This window comes from Budorcas taxicolor, chromosome 16 (genome assembly GCF_023091745.1).
Source record: "Budorcas taxicolor isolate Tak-1 chromosome 16, Takin1.1, whole genome shotgun sequence".
Taxonomy (NCBI): Eukaryota; Metazoa; Chordata; class Mammalia; order Artiodactyla; family Bovidae; genus Budorcas; species Budorcas taxicolor.
Genome location: NC_068925.1, coordinates 5,080,184 through 5,088,294, shown reverse-complemented (window position 1 = coordinate 5,088,294; position 8,111 = coordinate 5,080,184).

Here is an 8,111-nt window from a genome sequence, read left to right as displayed (position 1 = left end):
GGTGGCCTTCTGGAAAAGGGCTTCCCTGCTGGCTCAGAAGTTAAAGCGTCTGCCTGCAGTGCAGGAGACCCGAGCTCGAGCCCTGGGTGGGGAAGATCCCCTGGAGAAGGAAATGGCAACCCACTCCAGTATTCTTGCCTGGAGAATCCCATGGACGGAGGAGCCTGGTAGGCTCCAGTCCAAGGGGTTGCAAAGAGTCGGACACGACTGAGCGACTTCACTTCACCTCACTTTTGGGAAATGGAAGTTATAAGGGGCTAAGGCCCCCCTGAAGCCCTTGCATCAGCATTGGTGTAGGCCTATTTGGCGTCAACAGAACTGAGCACGTAGCGCTCAAGGGATTGATCAAGGAAGGCTTCCTGGAGGAGGATTTGAGGCGTGCCTGAAAGGAAGACAGAGGGAAAAGTTTCCCACAAAACCCTAAAGTGAAAACAGACATGTTGATGAAAAATCGGGAGCAGGGAGGGCACTCTGAGGGCACCTACACCTCCCACCCCCATCACTGTAGGGACAGGAGCTCTGAGTCCCAGCACCTGCCTGAGGCCCAGCGTCTGGCTGAGCTGCTGCAGGAGGTGGGAGGGGATGTCCAGGCAGAGGCTGGAAGACTTGAAGGAGGAGTCACCTTCCAGGGAAGGGTGATCCTTGGTCTGCTGGCAGGAGGGGAGTGTGCCGTGGGTGGGCAGACATAGGACTGGAGAGAGAGAAGGGTCAGGGATGGGACCCAGAGGGCACCCTGCTGGGGTACGCACAGCCCCTTAGAGATGATGGTGGGAGCCCGCAGGATGTCTTGAGGCCTCTAGGAGCACCTCTGTGGCCCAGGACCACATTCTTTTGACTATTCTGGGGGTGGGATGGGGGTTGGAGGAGTAGAGTATGGAAATACCTAGAAATAAGACTGGCTTTGCCATGTGACTAAAGGTCTTAACTCAAAGTTGAGGGTCACCTGGGGCACTCACTACCTGGGAGCAGGCAAGGAAGGGAAGGGCTTGCAGAGGCGGGTTCCAGCAAGTTCCTAATGTATTGGATATTTCATTTCAATGTTAATTCATTCTCATTCACATCTATGAACTATGAGGCCCACTTTCTGAAACCTGCCAACTAATAGGTACGCAGAGGTTGAGGAAGGGGAGGGAAGGTGGTCGTAAGTGAAAAGACCCTAGACAGGTTTTTCATACCCTATGGGATTATCTGCATCTGTGAGTTCCTTGAGGAGTTTACTCAATTCTGAATCTTTAGCACTTCACAGAGTGGTTTGGACCAAGGAGATTTTCAATAAATGTCTGTTAAAGAAAAAAATGTGAACTTAGGTAATGGTTTGTTATCTAAATTTTAATGAGTGCCAAAGAATTGATGCTTTTGAACTATGGTGTTGGAGAAGACTCTTGAGAGTCCCCTGGACTGGAAGGAGATCCAACCAGTCCATCCTAAAGGAAATCAGTCCTGAATATTCATTGGAAGGACTGATGCTGAAGCTGAAACTCCAATACTTTGGCCACCTGATGTGAAGAGCTGACTCACTTGAAAAGACCCTGATGCTGGGAAAGGTTGAAGGTGGGAGGAGAAGGGGACGACAGAGGATGAGACGGCTGGATGGCATCACCGACTCGATGGACATGAGTCTGAGTGAACTGCGGGAGCTGGTAATGGACAGGGAGGCCTGGCGTGCTGCAATCCATGGGGTTGCAAAGTGTTGGACATGACTGAGCGATGAACTGAACTGAACTGAATTTTACCTAAAAATTTTGATTTAGGTAATTGTTAAGTTCACAGTACCTTGCCTGACAGACATGTTAGGATATGACTGAATGTGTGTGAGCATTCTCAGTCCTGTCCAACTCCTTGCAACCCCACAGGCTGTAGCCCGCCAGGCTCCTCTGTCCAGGGAATTCTCCAGGCAAGAATGCTGGAGGAGGAGTTGCCGTTTCCTCCTCCAGGGGATGTCCTCAACCCAGGGACAGAACCCACGTCTCTTGCATCTCCTGCGTTGGCAGGAGGATTCTTCACCACTGCACCATTTGGGAAGTCCGAGGGACATCAGAATTCTGAAACTCTGGTGGCCGTTTGGAAGGATGGGTGGGTTCCTACGGACAGATGGGTTTTATTCCCTCCTGTGCTCCTACGACCCTTCCCCCTTGAGAGAACGATGCTGGCTTCCACCGTAGGGGACAGGCAACGTAGCAACAGCCGACACTTAAGTGGTGCTTTTCTATGTGGCCAATAAATTCTGAGTGCTTTCCACATATTCTCATCTAATCTTCATACTAATGCTGTGATCACCCCATTCTACAAATGGGGAAACTGGAAGCACAGGGAAGCCGTTTTCGATGATCCCACAATTAGGAAGCGATGGGGCCAGGATTCAAGCCAAGACAGCCCGGCGCTAGAGCTCTGCTCTCGACCGTCACGCTCCACTGCCTCTGTCGCTTGGAAACTCCAACCTCCCTGCCTCCTCTGGTACCCTGAAGCGGGGCGGTCAGTTCCGCCACCAAGCAGAACACTTAGCAGAGGTGTAGAAACACAGGCAGTTGAGGGTAAACTTGAAGTCATCACCTCAAGGCAGGAAACAGCACTGGGCCCTGACTGCTGGGCCCTTCCTCCTGCTCCAAGGCAGCCCTCCCTCCTGTCCTCATCAGCTCCAGCTTTAGGAATTCCCACAGCCCAGAGTCAGCCCCAGGTCTAGAAAGGCCAAGGTGGTCTGGCCTCAAGGCAAATGGCCCCACTGGATGCTCCAGGCATCCTGTAATCCAGGTGGAAGGGTTTTGCAAGCCTACAACCACGGTTGGCAACACCCCTCTTAGCATCTCTGAGGGACGCTTCTTACCTGCAGGCTGTATCTTCCTGTCCTGCTTGGCAAAGTAGAGATCTGGCCCACCCCAAGACAGCTCCTTCCTATGCAACCTGGTAAGACTTGGCAGAAACACTGCATGCCACTGGAATTCCCAAGTGGTCTCCCATCCTCTGCTTGGATGCTTCCAGGAACAGAGAGCTCACCACCTCAGAAGGCAGCTGATCTACTAAGTAATACCTATGACCCAGTGTTTTTTATTATAAAACTCTGCATGTTTACTTCCCCAACTATACTTAAAGCTCTGTGGAAACAAAACCAGGATGAGGTCATCCTAAAGTCTTGCAAAATCTTTTAGGTGGAAAGGACTTAATAGATTCTTGCTAACAGAGATCTTATCAAGGGTGAAGAATGCAAGAAAAAAAGTATGATCTAATTTATCAGCTTGCAAACAGCAGAGCAGGGATCTGAATCCAGATTCCTGTATTTTGGAGCCTCGGATGTGCAAGACTCTTCCCTGGAAACCCAGGATCCCACTGACCCCTCCTCCAGGGAAAACATGGATGGTATAAAGTCTTGGTTGAGTCTGAGGAAAAGAAAAGCAAAAAAAAAAAAAAACCTCTTGGTACATTTTTTTTCAAATGAATAACTCCCCTCCCCCAAGTAACCCAGACCTCATGAGAGGAAGCAAAGACCACATCCTAACTGACGCTGAGACTCTGAGTTCCTGCAAGTGGGGTCTCAGTCAGGGTCGAGCTGGTGTCCCAGATACTGGAAACACAGTGCAGCGTGTGGTCAGGAAGCCTTGGATGAATAATGAGTGAATGTGGGTGGGAGGAGCTCGGAGACAGGAAGATGAGGGGCTGGGCTAGAAGCTTGAGCAGGGAGGAGCACTGATGGCATCCTAGAGGGCTGAGCGTGTCCCTGCCACTCGGATGGGCCCCCAAGTGACACAGCTGCTGCACAGCCATGCCTCGTGCTGACCTCACCAGGACGAGGCGGACGCGGGTGCAGGAGAAAGCGATGGTGCCCAGCGTCGAGAGAACGTCCCAGGGACTGGGGGCTGGGTGAGCAGCTAGGAGAGGCTTCCTTGAGGCAGAGGCCGCATCAGATGATTCATCTCTGAACATGTGTTACTCCGGGGGGCCCGCAGCAAGAGGAAGGGACGGGGGAGGAGCAGAAAGAGAGGCTGACAGAGGGGAAGGGGCAGAGAGATAGAAGGCACCAAGTGGCCTCTGCAGTCCCTCCAGCCGCCACCCGCCCAGTCTGTCCTGTCTGAGGAGAGCTGGTGCCCCCTCCCGGAACAGGGCACCGCCCATCAAAACGGACGTCGCCCACAGCATTGGCGTGGCAGCTGGGCCCCCAGTGCCCAAGGCTGCCTGCTGAGTTGGTGGGGAGGCCCAGAGGGTCCCGAGGAGGGGCTATGCAACGGCAGGGGCCGTGCGGTGGGATGGGGGCGCAGGGCCTCGCCCTCTGGGGCTTCTGGCGGCCTGTCAGCCATGCCCGCAGGTGACCCGAGGGCAAAGGCCTGCTCCCAGCTACCAGGAATGCAGCAGGCAAGCCAGGTGCCAGCCGCCCACACAGCCCTGGCAGGCAGGGGCTGTCCTGTGAGCGCCGCGCCTCAGGGTGGCAGGCGGGATGTGAGCTCTGACAACCCCCTTGCTCTGAGGGGCCCAGAGCCTCAGGCTCCTGCGGGAAAGGAGCGGGAATCCCATCTCAGGACTCTGCTCCCAGGGAGGCTCCGCAGACGAAGCCTCCCAGTGTGTGTGTGGGGGGCGGTTAGGGGGCGTGGATGCTACTGGCCTCTCTCAGACTTTAAAAGCAGGGGTCAGGGGCTCCCCAGCTCAAAGTGAGATCCAGAGTCCCTCCCATGCCCCACAGGACTCCATCCTGGCTACGTACTGGGGTCAACTGGGGAGCTTTTAAAAAAGTGACGGATGGGGCTTCCCTCGTGGTCCAGTGATGACTCCACGCTTCAATGCAGGGGGTGCAGGTTCGATCCCTGGTCAGGGAACTAAGATCCCACATGCTGCAGACCGAATACAGCAAAAAAAAAAAATTTTTTTTTTTAAATTTCTGACACCTGGCCCCACTGCTGGAAAACGTGTGAATTTCCAGCATGGAAACCTGGAACCACACTTCCTACATGCTCCACAATGGGGGCGAGGTACAGAGCCGTCTGTCCCTCCACGCGTGCCAGCCCATCCGCCACCCTGCCAGGCCACTGTGCTTTGTCCAGCCCAGCTGCCTCCTGATTCATCCTCACGCACCCTCCCTTGGGGGTCTTCACTGGAGCACTCTGTCCTTGGGGGTCCACACAGTCCCCCACTGATGAGGCACTGCTCTCCCCAATCTCACCAGAGGCCCCTGACCACACTGTGCCATCACAAGGCCCCTGACTCTGCTTGATTCTGCCTCTTCACACCTTAGCCCTTGACATCGGGGTGCTTAATTTGGGTAATGCTTTTCCCCCTCACCAGAACATCAGTTCTGCAACAGCAGGGACAAGGCGATCTTGCTCACGGCCCCGTCCTCTGGGCCCAGCACCGTGCCTGGCACACAGCGGATGCTTGATACAAATCTGCTGAGAGAAAGGTCATCCACGCCAACTGGTCTGAGCTCCTGCTGCTGCAAAGCAAGGGTGCAGGGTCCCGCAACTCGGCGTGCTAGCTCCCAGCTGGGGGCCAGGCCGGGACAAATTCCTGGGGCTGAAGATCTGCTCTGGAGACCAGGGCTCGGAGGATGCTGCGTTGCGTCAAGACAGGAAGCAGGGGTCTGAGCAGAGGTGAAGGTGCAAAGATAGCCGAGAAGGAACTGAGCTGCTTCGAGGAGGAAGGAAAGGAAGTCCGGCACGTGCCCCACACCTGGAGCCCAGCAGGCAAACAGGGCGGTGCCCGTGGGCAGACCAGCAGCCCTGACCACCCAGACCAGAGAGATGGCGTGACTGAGAGCCACAGGAAGGGAAGAGGCGGCCCCAGGGCCGAGCCCAGCATCCCCCTGCAGCACCGCTGAAGAAGACCTCCTGTCAGCAGCTGAGGGCCCCTGCAGGGCGCCGTGCCCGGCTGGACGGGCTGGTGTGGTGAAGGGACAAGCCGGCGGGTGCCCCAGGCACTCCTGACCCATCCCAGGGGCAGAAGACGGCAAAGGGCGGCCAGAGGGGAAGATGGCCAGCCAGGGACTCCAGCCCAGGGGCAGGCTGCCGCCCGGGAGAGGCGTATGAGAATGACGGTGGGGCGCCCAGAAGACAGAGGGGCCCAGGACACCTGCCCTGTGCGGTGGTGGTCTGGCCACTGGAGAGGCTGAGGACGGCCCTTAAGGCCCGTCTGCCCCAGTCGCTCACAACCATCACTCCACCAGCTTCCTTCTCCAGTAACATCCTTTTTCCTCAGGCACTGATCACACATGAGGCCTAGGGGGAGCCTCCCAACTCCGCCCCGGAGCTCTCTGGGGCAGAAACTCAGAGTGCTGTGATGTCTGCACAGAGACCCCCAGAGTCCCCTCGACCACTTCAGCCTCCAGAGAGAACAGGAGCTGCCGCAGCAAGAGCAGCCACCCTGCCCCTCCAGACTCTCAGTGGGGCCGGCACCTGTGTGAACCCCTGGGTGCCGCTGCCCGGGGTACAGCGGTGGCCTCTGGTCCCGAGAGGAGCTCCAGCAAAGCAGCATCTGCTCCAACTTCCCTCCTGTGCGCTTCTCCGGTCCGCCCCCCTTCTCTCTTTGCCCTCCTTGAAGACCCACAGCTGCAGCGGCTGACAGACCTGGACTAATTTGCCGTGGGACCCCAGGCGAGTCATTTAACCCCGGGGAACCTTGCTGTCCTCACCAGCAAAACGGGCAGAAAGGGGGCTGCTGTGAGGCTTCGACAAGAGGCACGGCGGTGGCACATAGTAGGGAGCTCAGCAAACCTCGGGTCTTGCTAGTCTCCTCCCAAATTCAACTTTAAAAGCCCATCGCAGATCCCCACCAATGTGGTTCCTGGCCCCTGCCCTCCAGTTTGGTGACCGGCTGCCTTTAGGAGGTGAGGGGATTAAGGCTGGCAGAATCAGTGTGGAGAACCAGGCCCCGATCCACCCCCTACGTCCATGGTCTTGGGCACGCCACCCGAGCCTTCAACACGAGCTTCCTCCCCTGGGAAGAAGCCAGCCCCTCACATGTGCCAGCAAACTGCAAAGTACTCATGTGTGAGGCATCAGACGCAGCCTGACATTCTCAGGGTGGTCTTGGGGAAAACAAACCTGGACACTGAACTGGAAAACAGCACGACGCTGAGAACTCTGGGAGATTAGTGTGAAAGGAGGTGTGACCAAACCCAGGGTAAGGGGGCATCTGGGAAGCGGGAAAGGGAGTCAGGTCTGTGCAGTTACCGTTGGGCTGGAAATACAGGTCTCCCTGGTTCTGCTGTGCTGGCCTTGACCATTCTCCACGTCAGCCCTCTCTTAAACCTTCCTCCCTGCCTCCCAAGAAGTCAGAGACTCACTCGGTTGGGGGAGCACAAAGGTCAGCTACATCAGACAGAACCCAGACCCTTCCCCAGGACCCTTGACAGCAACTCGGGCCACGGCGGCAACAGAACCAAGTCCCAGGCCTCTCCTGCACCCATCCCGGGTGCCCAGGACTGACTGCCAGCCCTGAAGGCAGCAGCATCCAGAATACAGCAGGGAGAGTACAGGGCACCAGGCCCGTGGCCCCGAGTGGGCTCAGGGACACACACTAACCAAACTCTCCCCGCTTTATCTGCACAGACACAAGCCCGGCCTGCACTCGGGGGGCCTGGGGAGGCCCTTCCGTCCCCCACCTTTGGCATCAGTTTGTCAGCATCAGCTTCTGTGCAGGAGACTGCTCACTCCTGTCTGTACCACATGAATTAAATATATTATCTGTCTTTATGCTGAGTCACAGGATATTCACAGTACAGTGGGGGTGGGGGTGGGGGTGGGGACTTATGGGGAAGCCAAGACCCTCCAGGGCTGCTCCTCAGGCAGAAGAGGGCGGGCAGGGGGCCTGGCCTCCCTTTGGCCTTGACATCTAAGACCCAGCCCAGTGTTGAGACTTTGGGAATACAAGAGGTGTGCTCCATAGGGGGGTGGAGGCGCCTTCTCTGGGGCCACGGCCCGGCACACTCCCGGTCCCCTGGGGCTCAGGGTAAGAGCCAACCCCATCCCGGCCCACCTTCCTGCACCTCAGACTGTGGGCCTGGCCTCCTCTGGGCATGGGGAGGCTCCAGTCAGGCCAGAGCAAGGACAGAGCCACAGGCACCGGGGAGGAGCAGAAAAGGAAGGCTGTGCAACACCACGGAGCTGGGGCCGGCCTGACACCAGGCTCAGGGT